This window comes from Leuciscus leuciscus (genome assembly GCF_965113295.1).
Source record: "Leuciscus leuciscus genome assembly, chromosome: 19".
Lineage (NCBI taxonomy): Eukaryota > Metazoa > Chordata > Actinopteri > Cypriniformes > Leuciscidae > Leuciscus > Leuciscus leuciscus.
The window spans coordinates 6561135-6583848 of NC_138743.1; the positions used below are offsets into that span (position 1 = coordinate 6561135).

Sequence of the window (22714 nt, forward strand, 5' to 3'; positions counted from 1 at the left end):
ACACACACACACACGTGTATATAAATCCTTTTTTTTCTTTTTTTTTACCATGCATTTAATTTCCTATAAGGTATTTGATTGGCTTAGAATGATAAAAATTGTTCCACTCTTTCCAATTACACTGATTGCTGGCATGTCTATTTAAGTGGTGGTTTGAATGTTGGTTTTAATGTATCAAACATGGAATTTTCCCAGTTGCCAAATATCGTAATGTAGTGATTACTTTCATTTCTGGCGCTGTGCTGTGTCAGAGATGTTAGCGTGTCTCTAATAAGATCAGTCACAAACATGATCCCTGCACGATCTAATCTATAGCGTCTTATGAACTCACTGTTATTCATTGTCTGCAACACATTTCTTCTCCCTCTTCGTCTTTCTGCCATTTTCTCCTCTGCTAAAGAAACTCTTAAGCCTCTTAAAAGTCCTCGTCCGTGCTCCTAACAATTTTGAGCTTAAGATCTCTTTTAAGGGTTAAGATGCTTTCTGAATTACTTTTTTCTTTACTAGGATTTTTTCTTTAATTTTAAGAGTAAACGCCCACATTTCTAAGAATTTTCTTAGAATTTTGTCACTAGGAGCTACTCTTTGCATTAAGATTCTTTATGAATACGGGCCCAGATTTTTAATACATTCTAAATCATAAACATCTTAAAAAGACATTTTCTAAATGTCTGTTTAACATCTGACAGGAAAAGACTTAGAGACATATTGCAGATGAGCAAACACTCTAAAAAACACATCTTGCAGATGTTAGTAAGACATCAACGTCTCCATGATGTAGGCTACGTGTGCTATCAGGGATGCTAACTGCCGGTTGGCCAACAAAGTAACGTCATATCTGCACATCTCTATAGGCCGTCTCTGTGTCTCTGTCTTTAAGTTGCATTTGAACATATTCCCCCGGTTTCACAGACAAGGCTTTTAACTACTCTTAGACTAAAATGTATGTTTGAGCTGTTTTAACTGAAAGCAACTTGCACTGATATACCTTAAAATATGTCAGTGCCATTGTTTTGTCTTAAGATGCACACCAGTAATGTTTTTTTTTTTCTAAGGCACATTTATAAAAGCAACTTAAATGTCCTGATTGAACTAAGGCAAATCCTAGCTGAATCTAAGCCCTGTCTGTGAAACCGGGCCATTACGTTTTAAGATGTTGATATTTAGCCTACTTTTAATATTATTTTATGAAATCACATTGAAATAGGCTAGCCTACACATTGAAAATGTATTTATTCTTATAATGAAGGCATAGCCTAAACTAAATAAGAAAGAATCTGGACTTTAAACGGAAAAGATTCTGGGCCATATTTTAACGATCTGAAACGCAAGTATCAAATGTGAAACGCAAGTAACTTTGTGGGCGGATCTCGGTCGCGTTGCTATTATACCGGCGGGATAAATGACTCTTGCGCCCAATGCAAATCTAAAATGGGTTGGTCTGAAGTAGCTACATTACTCAAAGGTGTGGTTTGGGCGTAACGTGAAATAAACCAATCAGAGCGTCATCTCACATTCTTTTTAAAAGCAGGAGCTTGTTCCATGGTGGATTGCTATTATAGCTGCGGATTTTTAAAAGACAGAGAAGTGACATTGTATGGGGATGGGAGAAACCCACTCAAATTAGCTTCGTTAAACAGGAGTATAATAATTTGGGTAAATGTGTAAGCTAGATTTATGCCTATTTTTTCACATCTTCATGGACACCATGATGATTTCCCTCGTGTGGTAATATTTTTCCTTGTAATTATGTATGGTTTGCAAAAATGTCAACTGCTGCATCTGTGTAAATGAGAGAAGCAAAGTGTATGCGCGTTGTGCACACGCTACATTATGGCCAAGCATGCGCCCTTAAAATAGCATCTGAATAATGCGCCACTGACTTTAGACTAGGTTTTTCCTGGTCTGTGGCGGAATTGTTTTCTGAAACTACAAAATAGCATCAGGGAATGTTTGCGCCGGAACACGCCTCCTCTTTTTGCTGAACCGCCCCCGGGAGCGCAAGTTCATTCCCTAATTTACCGACTTGCGTCTGTGGAGGGAAAAGTCCGCTGTGCTTCAGGTGCAAAATAGGAATGATACATCCGTCAGTGTACAAAGTAATTTGCGCTAGTGCAAGATAGGGCCCTCTAAACCTTTATTTCGTATCAGGCTTAACACAAAAGCGTTTGATCACTTCACAGAAGCATCTCTCTCTCCCAGTTAAAAATCTCCCAGCACACAGGTTGAAAAGTGAGTCTCGCGCAGATCTTCTTTACACGCTAATTGCCGGTCCAGCCCAGCTCTCTTTAGAATTTACGGCAGTATAGTGGCACATATTTACACTTAAACACATATTTATCAGTTTGTCTGAACTTTTCTGATTAGCCAATGTTGATTATCCCCTCAGATTAACCTTTTTTGGTGAGAATTTGCATTAGAAAAATTAAAAATTGCAAGCTGCTGCAAAAATATGGGGATTTATTAAATTTGCATTATGCCTGATATCTGCGATAGATAGAAACTAGACTGACATTGTGTCCCTCACTCCACTCAATGTACAAAAAATTAACTACAACAAACATTATGAAAACAACCATAAAACATACAATACAATTGCTCTTACAGTATTCACTATTTCATTGTAAGCATTTAATAACACAATATAACACAAAAAATAACAAATAACACAATATAAAATGCAGTCTGTATTGGCAGACAGCACAGCCAGCAAACAACAGGTTTCAAATGCGATCACGTGTATAGGCTACTCTGGGTCAGTCTGTTTCCAAAAAAGGTTGATATGTGATAACTGAACTGTATTTCGGCAATAGGCCTATTTGAGAAAAGATACAATAACTGTTTTGTAGTCAAGACTCATGTTTTATATATAAAAAAAGAATGTAGCTACATTAACCTATAGACAAAGTACATATACGAAAATAAACAACAGGAAAAAACATTCTGTCTTACATTCAATGACTTACTGCACATTCATCAGAGAGGAGTCTTCATTAAACACTTTAAATGTGAAAATTAATTTTAAGCTTTTCTGAAACCAGGGATAGAATAAGGCGTAAATTATGGGATTAATGGTCGAGTTCAGGAAGAAAAATATTACAGTAACATCTCTGACATAAATGAAGTCAGCATGATCATATGGAATCACTAAAGAACAAATATAATATGGCAGTAAACACAGGAGAAACACAAAGACCAGAATCCCCAGCAGTATCGCAGCTTTTCGCTCTGATTTGTCACTGACTCTGTTTTTAGAGGATTCTTTGCTGTTGTGAACCTGAAGGGCTCTTATAGCAGTCACATGTTTCCTAACAATGACAAAAACATGAGTGTATAATATTATGATGAGTGTACATGGCATAAGAAACACAATCAAGAGATCAATGAAGGATGACACTCCAACTACAATATAAAAACATTCTCCTGGACACATGACAGTGAAGTTTCCATTAATAAAGAGCAGAGTGAAGTTATAAAGGAGTGAAAACAGCCAGTTAAATAAAGTTGCTATGTAGATCACAGTAGGAGAGATTTTCTCTGAGTAAAAAAAAGGAGAGTGTAAAGCCAAAAACCGATCAACTGCTATTAGAGTCACAGTGTGAACAGACACGCATGTTGCATGAAAAGTAAAAAAATTGAAAACCGAGCACATCACTGGTCCAGAAATCCAACATGACTCAATAAGCAAAATCAAATGAAGTGGCATCACAAAAACTCCGACCAGCAGATCAGACGCAGCTAAAGAGAGGATGAGGATGTTTTTTTTTTCTTTTTTTTTTTTTTTTTTTGAGGATGAGGATGTTAGCAGGAGTGTGGAGCTGCTTGAAGTGACTAACAGAGATGATGACCAGCAGGTTTCCACACACGGTCAGAAGAGCCACAGCTGCTGCGGACACATACAGAATCACATAGACAGAGAAAGAAACAGATCTCTCTGGACAGAAATATTCCTGACAATCATCAGTTTGGTTCACTGCTATAATATTCATTCTGAAATACTTGGAAAAAACACTTAAACATAGTGTTGTTCCCTGTGACTTCCTTCATATAACCACATGCGTAACCACAGATCAAGATCTCTGAAGATGCTATTTGTCTCTCCAGCAGCTCTGAACTGCTCCTCACCGAAACACAGTCAGTCCTGGAGGCTCCACAACAAAGATGTTCTACCAGAAAGACTCGGGAGAATTATTTCAATAAACCGTACATTTATTGACAGCTCAGCAAGCTGATAATCTACAAAGTCATTTGGCGTAGGCCCCGTCCGTAGTGCATAATCCGAGAGTATCGGATCTGCAATTCCTGCCTAAAGAGCATTGAGGAGGATGGGGGTAATCGTCGCTTCAGTATCTGCGAACTCAAACATGTGTAAGTACCGAGCTTTTATACATGAGCATAAGAATATGATTGGATAGAAGTGAAGGCAATAGGTGACGTAGTAATTGAGTCTTCCCGGCAGAACTTATGCTAAAGCTTTCATTTCTACAATCTATATTGCCTTTTTATACACTTGACATGTTGACTCTTACCAAGATCAGCAGCATCAAGGGAGAAGAACATACGGCTGGGAGACCAACTGAGTTTGTATTCATACAAAAACATAGATGGGCTTAAAGGGTTAGTTCACCCAAAAATGAAAATTATGTCGTTAATTCAGAGCCGATCCTGACCTCCCTGGGGCCCTAAGCAAAATTCTGTTTAGGGGCCCTCATACCTGACCCGTGAGCCATGAACCATTTGCCATTGCCACACAGTCACACCTGACACCCCAGTGGGAACTACAATCCCTCCTTTAACTAGTTGTAGCGAAAATGTAATTCCTGATATCAGAAGACATTGTTACTAGTAAAAAGTTCATTCTTAATATCAAGAATTCACATTTTAAATAGTACAAATTGAATTATTGATATCAAAAATGCATAATTATCCTATGAATGAATAAAAGCTAAAATGGCGCCATAGCATGTCACTGTGTTTTAAATGATAAAAGTAATTCTTGATACTCTTGATTCTTGATGGTTATTATTTACTGAGGGATGTGCATCCATATTGACCAGAATCTCCAGCCAATCAACATTTTAAATTCAATGGAGCCTATCAATAGTCAATGTCAATACATTGCTTTCCATATTGCATTTGGGCAGAGTTGTAACTAAACCTTGACTGAGCGACTAGATAATCATCGTCTTGTTTTAAAACTATAATGAGGAGTGCCATCACGCCCGTATTGTACTGGTCCCAACTCACAACAGATGTTTCTGCTGGAAAGTGCGCGTTTCATTTCATGCACGTGCATATGATATGATCGCATGTTAACGCGCGACGCGGTTATCTTTTCCGAGCTGCAGTTTATAAACAAACACCGTTGTCCTTTGTCGTTTATTAAACATAATAAATCAACTCACATCAACTTAACTTTAGCCTACTGTTCTTTGCTGACATCAAACTTTGAGAGGAGAGTCACAAGTCTGCCTGATAACTGTTGCCGCAATGAACTCTTATGGTGTTGTTTTCTCTCTCTTTTCGTGACCAGAAGGATAGTTCCGCTTCATTTTCTCATCGATATTGTAAACATTGATTGACGTGCTTTGACACGAGGGGGAGGCGGGGCCTTGAGTAATTTGCGGGGCCCTACGCACTTTGCGTAGTGTGCGTATAGGGCTGATCGGCTCTGCGTTAATTACTCACCCTCATGTCGTTTCAAACCGTAAGACCTTCGTTAATCGATTAAAAAGATTGTTAAAAGATATTTTCATAGAGCTTTCTGACCTCCCATAGACTGCAATGTAATTGCCACTTTCAAGGCCCAGAAAGGTAGTAAAGACATTGTTAAAATATTCCATGTGACTACAGTGGTTCAACCTTAATGTTATGAAGCAACGAGAATACTTTTTGTGCGCAAAAAACAAACAAAAATAACAACTTTATTAAACAATTTCTTCTCGTCTACCTCAGTCTCCTGTGCTGTTTATGTTAAAATTACAGTACAGCTCTGTATTGGCTGATGCTGTTCATGTGAGCACCACGAAGCATGTGTGTGATGCTGACGCAGGAGCTGGCCAATAATGAAGTGGCGTTCTGACGTAGAACCAGGAAGTGCTGCATTGTGTTGTAATTCATGTAGTCCCAACACAAAATGATTACGGTTACACAAAACCTCATTGGTTCTTGCGGAAGCTCAAACATGTTGCGTAACACGAGAATGAACCCTTACTGTATGTACACACCGCCGCCGACTTGAGCTTCCAAAGTTACCGGAAGTCATTCATTTTCAATGTAAGCTGGCTTCTCTCAGCTGCAAGGAGCGTCAAATCCATCGGCGTCGCGTTTTGAGCGACCAGAGCGTCAATCAGAAAGTTGAAAGTAGCTCAACTTTATGGTAATGAGCTATGACGCGGTTCAGCGGCAAGCAGCAGCAAAACGCCAGCAACCAAACAGAATATAGACGTCCTTCGCGCTGGCTGATTCCGGAGAAACATACGATGTAAACTTTCGTTCTTAACAAAACATTAGTTCCGAGAAAATGGAGGAGAAGCTGATCATTGCCGTTGCTGGGTTTCCTATCATTTATGATAAGACGTTGTTTGCATATGGACCAGTTACAAAAAAAACGAGGCATGGGATAAAATAGCTGGGATAGTTGGTGTCTCCGGTGAGTTGGTGAAGTGCGTGCTGATGATTTATAATATTTTTAACTAGTACTGATAGATACTCAAATTTGTCTCTGTCTTGCCAGTAGGGCTGCACGATGTATCGTTTAAGCATGGATATTGCGATGTACGAATCCACGATAGTCACATCGCAGGATGTGCGATGTCAAGAATAGGTAGGCTATCGTAGTTGATCCGTGATTCATTAACCGCTGTTCCCCTGCCCTTGACGCCTGTAATTCACGGATTAATTGCACAGTTGAACCATCATAGAGTGAAAGTTTATCATTTGCATGTGTTTTTAAGTCCTGTCAGTTTAACAGGGCGCGCTTGACAGGGCAGAGAGAGAGAGAGAGATCCCCGGCCGCGCACACACTCACCATCTTCTCTCTCCCTCGCGCATATTAATCAAAATCAATTGACAAGATGGTGTCGAAAAAAAACTCTCCAGTGATGAAATGTTTTCTGTGTTGACAAATCTTGTGTGCGATATCCTAAACTGCCGAGATAATTACACAACGCGTGCCGTAGGCTGCAAATAATAATAATAGCTAATTATTCTTTTTTTCCCGACCAAATGTGACCAAAACGGTTACAAAAATGCTGTCATTATAAAAGGTTTCTAGCGTCAATGTATTGCTTGTTTTTTCTGTTTACATTTCATGGTGTGACTAGGGTTGCCACCTATGTCTGATAAAAAACCTGGACATATCGATGACCTGACCGACCGCTTTGCTCACAAGTGAAAATGTCCATTAGACATTAGACCCACAAGACAAAATTGGCCTTTGTGCAGTAAGATTGTGCATAGTCGTGACTCGTGAATATTTTAAACATCTCAAGTATTCTCACTTATCTTACTTAACTTATAGCTTACCTGATTGCTTAGATACTGGTGCTTGTGCTTGCTTTTGCTTCCTCTTTGCTAAAGAAATAAGTAGAGGGATGACATTAGATTTGCATTTACCATACCTTAGCCACATCTATAGCCACTTTTATTTAGTATGTCTCAATCAGACATTGGAATAACAAAATCATACAGGCCTTAGCTTACCTAGTCTTCCATCTATACTTTGCGTTTCCCTTTGCTGCAGCTATCAGTGGTTTCTGTTCTTCAATGAATGTCTTGAATTCAGTGCATGACAATTTGAAATTCAATCTGACCTGAAGCTCAGACTTCACCATTGCAACTGACAGTCTGTTTCTTTTATCGGACCAAACATCCTCCATATGACTGAACACTCTTTCTGCATAGGCATTACTGACTGGTATGGAAAAAATAAAAGCAACTACTTTCAACAGCTCGGTGGATTCAGTTGCCTTGCTAAAAAAATAGGCCCACTTTCTGTCTGGGGTAAGGTCTGTTGGAATGGTGTGTAAGACCTCATTCAGAATGACTACATCACCATACAGCTTGTCTTCTTCAACATCCAGGGCCAGTTTTTCCACTAAAACTTCCAACTCTGACCACTGGAGTGATTGTCCTTCATGAAGGCTGAGACAGCCAATGTGTGCAAGAACCTGGTCATTGAAGTCAAATTTATTCTCAAGATACAGCACTGCCTTCTCAAAAAATCTGTCCACCAGGCTCCTGAACTGTTCCTGTTGCTGGGGTAAAAGGCTCCTCAGTATTTGTTTTGCTTTGCTGCCATAGAATTTGTCTGTGCGCCTTGCGATCAGCTGACTGCGCAATCGGTTCATCACAGAGTAAACGTCAATCACAGTAGCACTGTCACTCTCGAGCACCCTAATAGATGAATCAAATTCTTGCATCACATTGTGCATGAATGCAAGGATACATTCAGCTACAGTACAGTCTACATTTTCTGCATCACTTGTACCACACACAAATGTCCAGATGATACTTGGGTAGTCCTCCTTTCCCAGGGATACAAAATAAGACTTTAAAGCTGGCCAACACTCTAAAATCCTCTGTATCGCTGGCAGCAAAGACAGCCAGCGTGTGGGGACATGCCTCAGAATCTCCCTGTATTTTGTATTAGTAAATTCACAGAAGTCCTTAAGCAATTCCACTTTTTTAGCAGAACAACTGAATTCACTATACACCTTCAGCACAAAGGCCTCCACGTCACACCCTCCAGCACTAAAGACACGATTAGCTGCTTTGACAGTGTTGTTTATGATGTGACACTTGCAATTGCCCTTCACAATTTGTGGGTTAGCTTCTCTGAGTTTCTGAAAAACTGAGTTGTGCCGACCATAATTAACTGATGCGTTATCTGCACCATAGGCACTGATCTGGCTGACTGAAAGTCCATTGTTCTCAGTAATAGACACTATTTGTTTGAATATGGCTTCACTAGATTCGTTGGAGTCGTCGTAAAAGTCTAACAATCCATACTTCACACCCTCGGATGCACAGAAATACTGGACTGTGTAGGGAAACAATTTTGTGTGACCAGAATTGGATGCATCAGAACATACTGCAAAATAGTGCGCTTTCTGCAACTCTGCTGCTAATCTTTGCTGACTAAATGGTGCCAACACATTTTCCACTAAGGCCTCACATTTAGTTCTGCCACAAGACATTTTAGTTGCAATATCAGAGTCACTGAATATTTTTGCACTGACCTTGTTCCCACAGTCAGTTGACAGGTAGCTATGGCCATGTCGCACACCGTGATAGGTAGCTGTTAATTCGGCGACAGTAATTTTGTCCTCTGAGCTTTTTGTAATCATGAATGATGAAATTGCCTTTGTTTGTCTGGTTACTTGAACGCGACTCTGATGTTTCTTCGTTTTAGCATGGTCATCCAAAGCAGTTTTGCCTTCATGTTTAACCAGAATTTTAACTGAGCATACGGAGCAAGTAGCATATAGTGGATCGCCTGGTGTTTGCTTTAGCCATGTGGAGTATTTGTCATTTTTCATCCAGTCATTATTAAAGTAGGTCGAACGTTTCATTTTCTTTTTTACTGGCCTGTCAGTCTTTGTTGACACACTGTCATCTTCGTCCTCCGTCTCGCCACCCATGTTAACACTAAGAAACGATGGTGATGACGTACAATCTTCTTCACTGCTTCAATTTGCCGCCTGTAGTAACTGGCTAGCTGCCAAGACAGACGCGCTAGATGACGTAGCCTACGTCACACGACACACCCGCCCCAGAGCCAATGATAGCGCATTCTACACACAAGAGACACCCTATGAGAGACACCGACCACTCTGTGCACAATGCATAGGCTTCAAGTGAGAAAATAGTAAATTGAACCTACATATTCACGTAGCCGTTCGAAAACCGGGACATTCAGTATCCCGGGAGAGTGGATAAATTTCCCGGGACAGGTTATTAAAAAGAAGGACAATCCCGGTAAAACCGGGACAGGTGGCAACCCTAGGTGTGACACTTCTCTTCTCCCATGATCGAACATAGAATGCTGCTACGTCAGAGCGGCCAAAGCGTCAACAAGCTTCCCCGTACTTTTTGACAAGCGTCCTTGACAGGGCGACCAGAGCTTCTTTGCAGCTCAAGTCGGCGGCGGTGTGTACGTGCAGTTATAGGTTCTTGCGGTAGCTCAAACATGCCGCGTAACACGAGAATGAACCTCATTGGTTCTTGTTGAAGCTCAAACGTGCTGCGTAACATGAGAATGAACCTCACTGGTTCTTGCAGAAGCTCAAACGTGCTGCGTAACATGAGAATGAACCTCATTGGTTCTTGCTGAAGCTCAAACGTGCTGCGTAACATGAGAATGAACCTCATTGGTTCTTGCGGAAGCTCAAACGTGCTGCGTAAAAAGAGAATGAACCTCATTGGTTCTTGCAGAAGCTCAGACATGATGTGTAACACGAGAATGAACCTCATTGGTTCTTGTGGAAGCTCAAACATGACGTGTAACACGAAAATGAACCTCACTGGTTCTTGCGGAAGCTCAAAAATGCTGCATAACACAAGAATGAACCTCACTGGTTCTTGCTGAAGCTCAAACGTGCTGCGTAACATGAGAATGAACCCTTATAAGTTCTTGAGGAAGCTCAAACATGACGTGTAACACGAGAATGAACCTCACTGGTTCTTGCTGAAGCTCAAACGTGCTGCGTAACACGAGAATGAACCTCACTGGTTCTTGCTGAAGCTCAAACGTGCTGCGTAACACGAGAATGAACCTCACTGGTTCTTGCGGAAGCTCAAACGTGCTGCGTAACACGAGAATGAACCTCATTGGTTCTTGCTGAAGCTCAGACATGCTGCGTAACACGAGAATGAGCCCTTATAGGTTCTTGAGGAAGCTCAAACATGTTGCGTAACACGAGAATGAACCCTTATAGGTTCTTGAGGAAGCTCAAACATGACGTGTAACACGAGAATGAACCTCACTGGTTCTTGCTGAAGCTCAAACGTGCTGCGTAACATGAGAATTAACCTCACTGGTTCTTGCTGAAGCTCAAACGTGCTGCGTAACACAAGAATGAACCTCACTGGTTCTTGCTGAAGCTCAAACGTGCTACGTAACACGAGAATGAACCTCATTGGTTCTTGCTGAAGCTCAAACGTGCTGCGTAACACAAGAATGAACCTCATTGGTTCTTGCGGAAGCTCAAACGTGCTGCGTAACATGAGAATGAACCTCATTGGTTCTTGAGGAAGCTCAAACGTGCTGCGTAACACGAGAATGAACCTCATTGGTTCTTGCAGAAGCTCAAACGTGCTGCGTAACATGAGAATGAACCTCACTGGTTCTTGCAGAAGCTCAAACGTGCTGTGTAACATGAGAATGAACCTCACTGGATCTTGCTTAAGCTCAAACGTGCAGCGTAACACGAGAATGAACCCTTATAGGTTCTTGAGGAAGCTCAAACATGTTGCGTAACATGAGAATGAACCCTTATAGCTTCTTGAGGAAGCTCAAACGTGCTGCGTAACACGAGAATGAACCTAACTGGTTCTTGCGGAAGCTCAAACGTGCTGCGTAACACGAGAATGAATCTCACTGGTTCTTGAGGAAGCTCAAATGTGCTGCGTAACACGAGAATGAACCTCACTGGTTCTTGCGGAAGCTCAAACGTGCTGCGTAACACGAGAATGAACCTCATTGGTTCTTGCTGAAGCTCAGACATGCTGCGTAACACGAGAATGAGCCCTTATAGGTTCTTGAGGAAGCTCAAACATGTTGCGTAACACGAGAATGAACCCTTATAGGTTCTTGAGGAAGCTCAAACATGACGTGTAACACGAGAATGAACCTCACTGGTTCTTGCTGAAGCTCAAACGTGCTGCGTAACATGAGAATTAACCTCACTGGTTCTTGCTGAAGCTCAAACGTGCTGCGTAACACAAGAATGAACCTCACTGGTTCTTGCTGAAGCTCAAACGTGCTACGTAACACGAGAATGAACCTCATTGGTTCTTGCTGAAGCTCAAACGTGCTGCGTAACACAAGAATGAACCTCATTGGTTCTTGCGGAAGCTCAAACGTGCTGCGTAACATGAGAATGAACCTCATTGGTTCTTGAGGAAGCTCAAACGTGCTGCGTAACACGAGAATGAACCTCATTGGTTCTTGCAGAAGCTCAAACGTGCTGCGTAACATGAGAATGAACCTCACTGGTTCTTGCAGAAGCTCAAACGTGCTGTGTAACATGAGAATGAACCTCACTGGATCTTGCTTAAGCTCAAACGTGCTGCGTAACACGAGAATGAACCCTTATAGGTTCTTGAGGAAGCTCAAACATGTTGCGTAACATGAGAATGAACCCTTATAGCTTCTTGAGGAAGCTCAAACGTGCTGCGTAACACGAGAATGAACCTAACTGGTTCTTGCGGAAGCTCAAACGTGCTGCGTAACACGAGAATGAATCTCACTGGTTCTTGAGGAAGCTCAAATGTGCTGCGTAACACGAGAATGAACCTCACTGGTTCTTGCGGAAGCTCATATGTGCTGTGTAACATGAGAATGAACCTAATTGGTTCTTGAGGAAGCTCAAACGTGCTGCGTAACATGAGAATGAACCTCACTGGTTCTTTCTGAAGCTCAAACATGCTGCGTAACACAAGAATGAGCCTCACTGGTTCTTGCTGAAGCTCAAACGTGCTACGTAACACGAGAATTAACCTAATTGGTTCTTGCTGAAGCTCAAACGTGCTGCGTAACACAAGAATGAACCTCACTGGTTCTTACTGAAGCTCAAACGTGTTACGTAACACGAGAATGAACCTCTTTGGTTCTTGCGGAAGCTCAAACATGCTGCGTAACATGAGAATGAACCTCATTGGTTCTTGAGGAAGCTCAAACGTGCTGCGTAACACGAGAATGAACCTCATTGGTTCTTGCAGAAGCTCAAACGTGCTGCGTAACATGAGAATGAACCTCACTGGTTCTTGCTGAAGCTCAAACGTGCTGTGTAACATGAGAATGAACCTCACTGGATCTTGCTGAAGCTCAAACGTGCTGCGTAACACGAGAATGAACCCTTATAGGTTCTTGAGGAAGCTCAAACATGTTGCGTAACATGAGAATGAACCCTTATAGCTTCTTGAGGAAGCTCAAACGTGCTGCGTAACACGAGAATGAACCTCACTGGTTCTTGCGGAAGCTCAAACGTGCTGCGTAACACGAGAATGAATCTCACTGGTTCTTGAGGAAGCTCAAATGTGCTGCGTAACACGAGAATGAACCTCACTGGTTCTTGCAGAAGCTCAAACGTGCTGCTTAACACGAGAATGAACCTCATTGGTTCTTGCGGAAGCTCAAATGTGCTGTGTAACATGAGAATGAACCTCATTGGTTCTTGCGGAAGCTCAAACGTGCTGTGTAACATGAGAATGAACCTCACTGGTTCTTGCTGAAGCTCAAACGTGCTGCGTAACACAAGAATGAACCTCACTGGTTCTTGCTGAAGCTCAAACGTGCTACGTAACACGAGAATGAACCTCATTGGTTCTTGCTGAAGCTCAAACGTGCTGCGTAACACAAGAATGAACCTCACTGGTTCTTGCTGAAGCTCAAACGTGCTACGTAACACGAGAATGAACCTCACTGGTTCTTGCGGAAGCATAAACGTGCTGCGTAACATGAGAATGAACCTCACTGGTTCTTGCTGAAGCTCAAACGTGCTGCGTAACACGAGAATTAACCTCACTGGTTCTTGCTGAAGCTCAAACGTGCTGCGTAACATGAGAATTAACCTCACTGGTTCTTGCTGAAGCTCAAACGTGCTGCGTAACACAAGAATGAACCTCACTGGTTCTTGCTGAAGCTCAAACGTGCTACGTAACACGAGAATGAACCTCATTGGTTCTTGCTGAAGCTCAAACGTGCTGCGTAACACAAGAATGGACCTCACTGGTTCTTGCTGAAGCTCAAACGTGCTACGTAACACGAGAATGAACCTCACTGGTTCTTGCGGAAGCATAAACGTGCTGCGTAACACGAGAATGAACCTCACTGGATCTTGCTGAAGCTCAAACGTACTGCATAACACGAGAATGAACCTCACTGGTTCTTGCAGAAGCTCAAACGTGCTGCGTAACATGAGAATGAACCTCACTGGTTCTTGAGGAAGCGCAAACGTGCTGCGTATCACGAGAATGAACCTCACTGTTTCTTGCAGAAGCTCAAACGTGCTGCGTAACACAAGAATGAACCTCATTGGTTCTTGCGGAAGCTCAAACGTGCTGCGTAACATGAGAATGAACCTCATTGGTTCTTGAGGAAGCTCAAACGTGCTGCGTAACACGAGAATGAACCTCATTGGTTCTTGCAGAAGCTCAAACGTGCTGCGTAACATGAGAATGAACCTCACTGGTTCTTGCAGAAGCTCAAACGTGCTGTGTAACATGAGAATGAACCTCACTGGATCTTGCTTAAGCTCAAACGTGCTGCGTAACACGAGAATGAACCCTTATAGCTTCTTGAGGAAGCTCAAACATGTTGCGTAACATGAGAATGAACCCTTATAGCTTCTTGAGGAAGCTCAAACGTGCTGCGTAACACGAGAATGAACCTAACTGGTTCTTGCGGAAGCTCAAACGTGCTGCGTAACACGAGAATGAATCTCACTGGTTCTTGAGGAAGCTCAAATGTGCTGCGTAACACGAGAATGAACCTCACTGGTTCTTGCAGAAGCTCAAACGTGCTGCTTAACACGAGAATGAACCTCACTGGTTCTTGCGGAAGCTCAAATGTGCTGTGTAACATGAGAATGAACCTAATTGGTTCTTGAGGAAGCTCAAACGTGCTGCGTAACATGAGAATGAACCTCACTGGTTCTTTCTGAAGCTCAAACATGCTGCGTAACACAAGAATGAGCCTCACTGGTTCTTGCTGAAGCTCAAACGTGCTACGTAACACGAGAATTAACCTCATTGGTTCTTGCTGAAGCTCAAACGTGCTGCGTAACACAAGAATGAACCTCACTGGTTCTTACTGAAGCTCAAACGTGTTACGTAACACGAGAATGAACCTCTTTGGTTCTTGCGGAAGCTCAAACATGCTGCGTAACATGAGAATGAACCTCATTGGTTCTTGAGGAAGCTCAAACGTGCTGCGTAACACGAGAATGAACCTCATTGGTTCTTGCAGAAGCTCAAACGTGCTGCGTAACATGAGAATGAACCTCACTGGTTCTTGCTGAAGCTCAAACGTGCTGTGTAACATGAGAATGAACCTCACTGGATCTTGCTGAAGCTCAAACGTGCTGCGTAACACGAGAATGAACCCTTATAGGTTCTTGAGGAAGCTCAAACATGTTGCGTAACATGAGAATGAACCCTTATAGCTTCTTGAGGAAGCTCAAACGTGCTGCGTAACACGAGAATGAATCTCACTGGTTCTTGAGGAAGCTCAAATGTGCTGCGTAACACGAGAATGAACCTCACTGGTTCTTGCAGAAGCTCAAACGTGCTGCTTAACACGAGAATGAACCTCATTGGTTCTTGCAGAAGCTCAAACGTGCTGCGTAACACAAGAATGAACCTCACTGGTTCTTGCTGAAGCTCAAACGTGCTACGTAACACGAGAATGAACCTCATTGGTTCTTGCTGAAGCTCAAACGTGCTGCGTAACACAAGAATGAACCTCATTGGTTCTTGCGGAAGCTCAAACGTGCTGCGTAACATGAGAATGAACCTCATTGGTTCTTGAGGAAGCTCAAACGTGCTGCGTAACACGAGAATGAACCTCATTGGTTCTTGCAGAAGCTCAAACGTGCTGCGTAACATGAGAATGAACCTCACTGGTTCTTGCAGAAGCTCAAACGTGCTGTGTAACATGAGAATGAACCTCACTGGATCTTGCTTAAGCTCAAACGTGCTGCGTAACACGAGAATGAACCCTTATAGGTTCTTGAGGAAGCTCAAACATGTTGCGTAACATGAGAATGAACCCTTATAGCTTCTTGAGGAAGCTCAAACGTGCTGCGTAACACGAGAATGAACCTAACTGGTTCTTGCGGAAGCTCAAACGTGCTGCGTAACACGAGAATGAATCTCACTGGTTCTTGAGGAAGCTCAAATGTGCTGCGTAACACGAGAATGAACCTCACTGGTTCTTGCGGAAGCTCATATGTGCTGTGTAACATGAGAATGAACCTAATTGGTTCTTGAGGAAGCTCAAACGTGCTGCGTAACATGAGAATGAACCTCACTGGTTCTTTCTGAAGCTCAAACATGCTGCGTAACACAAGAATGAGCCTCACTGGTTCTTGCTGAAGCTCAAACGTGCTACGTAACACGAGAATTAACCTAATTGGTTCTTGCTGAAGCTCAAACGTGCTGCGTAACACAAGAATGAACCTCACTGGTTCTTACTGAAGCTCAAACGTGTTACGTAACACGAGAATGAACCTCTTTGGTTCTTGCGGAAGCTCAAACATGCTGCGTAACATGAGAATGAACCTCATTGGTTCTTGAGGAAGCTCAAACGTGCTGCGTAACACGAGAATGAACCTCATTGGTTCTTGCAGAAGCTCAAACGTGCTGCGTAACATGAGAATGAACCTCACTGGTTCTTGCTGAAGCTCAAACGTGCTGTGTAACATGAGAATGAACCTCACTGGATCTTGCTGAAGCTCAAACGTGCTGCGTAACACGAGAATGAACCCTTATAGGTTCTTGAGGAAGCTCAAACATGTTGCGTAACATGAGAATGAACCCTTATAGCTTCTTGAGGAAGCTCAAACGTGCTGCGTAACACGAGAATGAACCTCACTGGTTCTTGCGGAAGCTCAAACGTGCTGCGTAACACGAGAATGAATCTCACTGGTTCTTGAGGAAGCTCAAATGTGCTGCGTAACACGAGAATGAACCTCACTGGTTCTTGCAGAAGCTCAAACGTGCTGCTTAACACGAGAATGAACCTCATTGGTTCTTGCGGAAGCTCAAATGTGCTGTGTAACATGAGAATGAACCTCATTGGTTCTTGCGGAAGCTCAAACGTGCTGTGTAACATGAGAATGAACCTCACTGGTTCTTGCTGAAGCTCAAACGTGCTGCGTAACACAAGAATGAACCTCACTGGTTCTTGCTGAAGCTCAAACGTGCTACGTAACACGAGAATGAACCTCATTGGTTCTTGCTGAAGCTCAAACGTGCTGCGTAACACAAGAATGAACCTCACTGGTTCTTGCTGAAGCTCAAACGTGCTACGTAACACGAGAATGAACCTCACTGGTTCTTGCGGAAGCATAAACGTGCTGCGTAACATGAGAATGAACCTCACTGGTTCTTGCTGAAGCTCAAACGTGCTGCGTAACACGAGAATTAACCTCACTGGTTCTTGCTGAAGCTCAAACGTGCTGCGTAACATGAGAATTAACCTCACTGGTTCTTGCTGAAGCTCAAACGTGCTGCGTAACACAAGAATGAACCTCACTGGTTCTTGCTGAAGCTCAAACGTGCTACGTAACACGAGAATGAACCTCATTGGTTCTTGCTGAAGCTCAAACGTGCTGCGTAACACAAGAATGGACCTCACTGGTTCTTGCTGAAGCTCAAACGTGCTACGTAACACGAGAATGAACCTCACTGGTTCTTGCGGAAGCATAAACGTGCTGCGTAACACGAGAATGAACCTCACTGGATCTTGCTGAAGCTCAAACGTGCTGCATAACACGAGAATGAACCTCACTGGTTCTTGCAGAAGCTCAAACGTGCTGCGTAACATGAGAATGAACCTCACTGGTTCTTGAGGAAGCGCAAACGTGCTGCGTATCACGAGAATGAACCTCACTGTTTCTTGCAGAAGCTCAAACGTGCTGCGTAACACAAGAATGAACCTCATTGGTTCTTGCGGAAGCTCAAACGTGCTGCGTAACATGAGAATGAACCTCATTGGTTCTTGAGGAAGCTCAAACGTGCTGCGTAACACGAGAATGAACCTCATTGGTTCTTGCAGAAGCTCAAACGTGCTGCGTAACATGAGAATGAACCTCACTGGTTCTTGCAGAAGCTCAAACGTGCTGTGTAACATGAGAATGAACCTCACTGGATCTTGCTTAAGCTCAAACGTGCTGCGTAACACGAGAATGAACCCTTATAGCTTCTTGAGGAAGCTCAAACATGTTGAGTAACATGAGAATGAACCCTTATAGCTTCTTGAGGAAGCTCAAACGTGCTGCGTAACACGAGAATGAACCTAACTGGTTCTTGCGGAAGCTCAAACGTGCTGCGTAACACGAGAATGAATCTCACTGGTTCTTGAGGAAGCTCAAATGTGCTGCGTAACACGAGAATGAACCTCACTGGTTCTTGCAGAAGCTCAAACGTGCTGCTTAACACGAGAATGAACCTCACTGGTTCTTGCGGAAGCTCAAATGTGCTGTGTAACATGAGAATGAACCTAATTGGTTCTTGAGGAAGCTCAAACGTGCTGCGTAACATGAGAATGAACCTCACTGGTTCTTTCTGAAGCTCAAACATGCTGCGTAACACAAGAATGAGCCTCACTGGTTCTTGCTGAAGCTCAAACGTGCTACGTAACACGAGAATTAACCTCATTGGTTCTTGCTGAAGCTCAAACGTGCTGCGTAACACAAGAATGAACCTCACTGGTTCTTACTGAAGCTCAAACGTGTTACGTAACACGAGAATGAACCTCTTTGGTTCTTGCGGAAGCTCAAACATGCTGCGTAACATGAGAATGAACCTCATTGGTTCTTGAGGAAGCTCAAACGTGCTGCGTAACACGAGAATGAACCTCATTGGTTCTTGCAGAAGCTCAAACGTGCTGCGTAACATGAGAATGAACCTCACTGGTTCTTGCTGAAGCTCAAACGTGCTGTGTAACATGAGAATGAACCTCACTGGATCTTGCTGAAGCTCAAACGTGCTGCGTAACACGAGAATGAACCCTTATAGGTTCTTGAGGAAGCTCAAACATGTTGCGTAACATGAGAATGAACCCTTATAGCTTCTTGAGGAAGCTCAAACGTGCTGCGTAACACGAGAATGAATCTCACTGGTTCTTGAGGAAGCTCAAATGTGCTGCGTAACACGAGAATGAACCTCACTGGTTCTTGCAGAAGCTCAAACGTGCTGCTTAACACGAGAATGAACCTCATTGGTTCTTGCGGAAGCGCAAATGTGCTGTGTAACATGAGAATGAACCTCATTGGTTCTTGTGGAAGCTCAAACGTGCTGCGTAACATGAGAATGAACCTCACTGGTTCTTGCTGAAGCTCAAACGTGCTGCGTAACACAAGAATGAACCTCACTGGTTCTTGCTGAAGCTCAAACGTGCTACGTAACACGAGAATGAACCTCATTGGTTCTTGCTGAAGCTCAAACGTGCTGCGTAACACAAGAATGAACCTCACTGGTTCTTGCTGAAGCTCAAACGTGCTACGTAACACGAGAATGAACCTCACTGGTTCTTGCGGAGGCATAAACGTGCTGCGTAACATGAGAATGAACCTCACTGGTTCTTGCTGAAGCTCAAACGTGCTGCGTAACACGAGAATTAACCTCACTGGTTCTTGCTGAAGCTCAAACGTGCTGCATAACACGAGAATGAACCTCACTGGTTCTTGCAGAAGCTCAAACGTGCTGCGTAACATGAGAATGAACCTCACTGGTTCTTGAGGAAGCTCAAACGTGCTGCGTATCACAAGAATGAACCTCACTGGTTCTTGCAGAAGCTCAAACGTGCTGCGTAACACGAGAATGAACCTCATTGGTTCTTGCGGAAGCTCAAACGTGCTGCGTAACATGAGAATGAACCTCATTGGTTCTTGAGGAAGCTCAAACGTGCTGCGTAACACGAGAATGAACCTCATTGGTTCTTGCAGAAGCTCAAACGTGCTGCGTAACATGAGAATGAACCTCACTGGTTCTTGCAGAAGCTCAAACGTGCTGTGTAACATGAGAATGAACCTCACTGGATCTTGCTGAAGCTCAAACGTGCTGCGTAACACGAGAATGAACCCTTATAGGTTGTAGGTGCCAGGTTTGGGTTGATGTCTTTTATTTTGACATTTTTATTTTCGGTTTGTTACGTCACTTGTTTTAGGTGCATATTACCTGTTAGTTTGCGTGTGGTTGGCATGGAGGAATGGGGTGAGTAGCTGGGACGCTCACTTTCTGTTGACCGTTTTCATTTCATTTAGATTTATTTAATTTCATTTCCTTTTGTTTACTTTACTGTCATCATCATCTTCATGTTGCTGTATCTTTCAATGTTATAATAAATCACCTGGATCAACAAGTGGAAACGCGTCAATCTTTAATCCCTCTACTCAGCCTCTTAGCGGTTACTGGCTGCCGCTATATTTAGTCAACAGAAAACGGCTACTGTTGGATTTTGATTATCGTGGATTGGAAAGGATTTCTTCGCACACCGCACGCGAAATGCTGACGCACACACTGAAGTGAGATCGCGCCTCAGTATCCTGACGGCAGAAGAGGTATGTGAGCGGTTTTGCTATGTTTGGCTGCAACATTGCTGTTTATTGAATAAGAAGACGCTATTGTCGCAGGCCGTGCAGTGTTTGGATGCCGCTTATTGGATGGATAGCGGTTGTGGAAGAAGTGCAAGTTTACTAGGCACTCGTAATCGCGTTGTGGTGGTGCGCCCATTCATGAAATTGTTGGCTTGATCTATGCGTTGCATACAGCGCTGTTTGGATTACTGGGATTGCGTTGTGAGAAATGGACGCAGATGAGTCTGCGCACGCTGCTATAAGCAGCAAAAGAGAGCCTAAGCTTACGGCAAAGGCCTTGGCGCTTAGAATTGAGACATTGCAAAAGGATCGCAAGTCTAAGGTGAATCAAATGAAGAGCTTAATTTTATCAATGAAAGATCTCATGGAATGTGATGAAAATGCTTTACAATTGTCTTCAATGGTGGTATCTTTAAAATGTTTGAAAGATGATGCATCTGTGTTGCATAAAGAAGTACTTCCTTTTCTTCCTCCTGAGGAACAAAACAAACAAAATGAGTGGTTTGATGCTATTTCTAAGCACAATGATGGATTTGTGGAAGATGTTGAACTATGGTTGAATGAAGCTAAGAATCTGAGGAAAAATGCTCAAATAACAGAATCAAATTCTACTCAACGTTATGCAAATCCTTGCCCATCACTTTCTGTCATTCATGATTCAAGAGCAATGGATAATTTTGCTGAACCTCAACTAAGTTGTGATTCTAATATTCCATCTTCTGCTGAACCAGTTTCATCATCTCATAATATGCATGTTCCAAGTGAATATCCGAACTGTGATATGGACGATGGTGATGTGCAGAATCAAATACAGCCAAAGGATAGTGTCTCTAACGTGGGCAGGAAAACGACAACAACTCATGGATCTCGAACCAGTCGATCTTCCATTGTATCTGCTCATCTTAAGGTTAAGGCCGAAATGGCAGCCTTGTTGGCACATCAGAAAATGTTGTCACGGAAACATGTATTGGAGAAGGAGGAGGAGGATTTGAGGAGGAGAAAAGAACAAATGGAACTGGACACTAAAATTGCTGTATCCATGGCCAAGATGAAAGTGTATAGCGATGTGAGATCAGAACAAAGTACTTACACAAATTCTTCTGATGCCAGTGCGTTAAGGGCAAGAAATACTGGAACCAGTTCTCTTAACCCTAATGTGGAGCCATTTTTACCTTCGAGTTCACATTCAATGCCACAACAGCCACCTGTATTTCATTCACATGCTCAAGCAGCACCAGAGAATCCAATGCGTTTTCCAACTCAGTCCGCTCAACAACAGCAACAGATTGTAAATTCTAACACAAGGTTGACACATTCTACATTACCCAGCATCAGTCATGATGGTGGACATGGACCCGGAATGCAGGGTGCACATGGACCCGGAATGCAGGGTGCACATGGATCGAGTTTGCAGGTTGCACATGGATCGAGTTTACAGGATGGTTTGGAAGGAGGAAGTATCCTTAAGCTTATTGACAAGCAAAATGAAATTGCTGCCCTATTAGTTCAGCAACACAACTTGTCTTCACTTCCACCAAGGGAGGTCCCATTCTTTGATGGAGATCCATTGCGTTATCACGACTTTATGCGAACATTCGAAGAGGTGGTGGAAAAGAAAGCAAGTGGCCATGCAGATTGCTTGCATTTCTTAGAACAGTATACTAGAGGGCAACCTAAAGAGCTTGTTCGAAGCTGTCAACTGATGATTCCTTCTCAAGGGTATATGAAGGCTAAGGCTTTGCTCAAGGAGCATTTCGGCAATGAGGTAAGAATAGCCTCAGCTTACATGAAAAGAGCGCTCTCATGGCAAGCGATAAGATCTGAGGATGCTAAGGCTCTGCAGGACTACAGCTTATTTCTTAGGAGTTGCTGCAATGCAATGAAGAATATTTGTTTCATGAATGAGTTAAATCTTGCTTCTAATATGCAAATTGTTCTTGCAAAACTTCCTTATAAGTTCAGAGAAAGATGGAGAATGGTGGCATATGATTTACAGGAAAGACGTAACCATCCAGCTTGCTTTTCTGATATTGTGGACTTTGTAGAAAGACAGGTAAAAATAGTCACAGATCCGGTATTCGGAAACATTCAAGATGTTCTGCCTAGTGGAGGTAGAAACCTGAATACCAAATTGCCTCATTCGAAACCTAAAAGTAGTTTTGCCACTA

The 22714-nt window shown here is 42.8% G+C and overlaps 1 protein-coding gene and 1 pseudogene across 2 annotated transcripts in view; both read right to left on the minus strand.

The window, feature by feature from the left end:
* LOC309483015 (trace amine-associated receptor 13c-like) overlaps window positions 1–22714 on the minus strand; it is a 40849-nt gene that overhangs the window by 3563 nt on the left and 14572 nt on the right. The gene's annotated exons all lie outside the window — the stretch shown is intronic.
* On the minus strand, window positions 2963–4076 carry LOC309482439 (trace amine-associated receptor 13c-like; annotated as a pseudogene). Its single transcript has one exon. The product of its transcript is annotated as a trace amine-associated receptor 13c-like (transcript).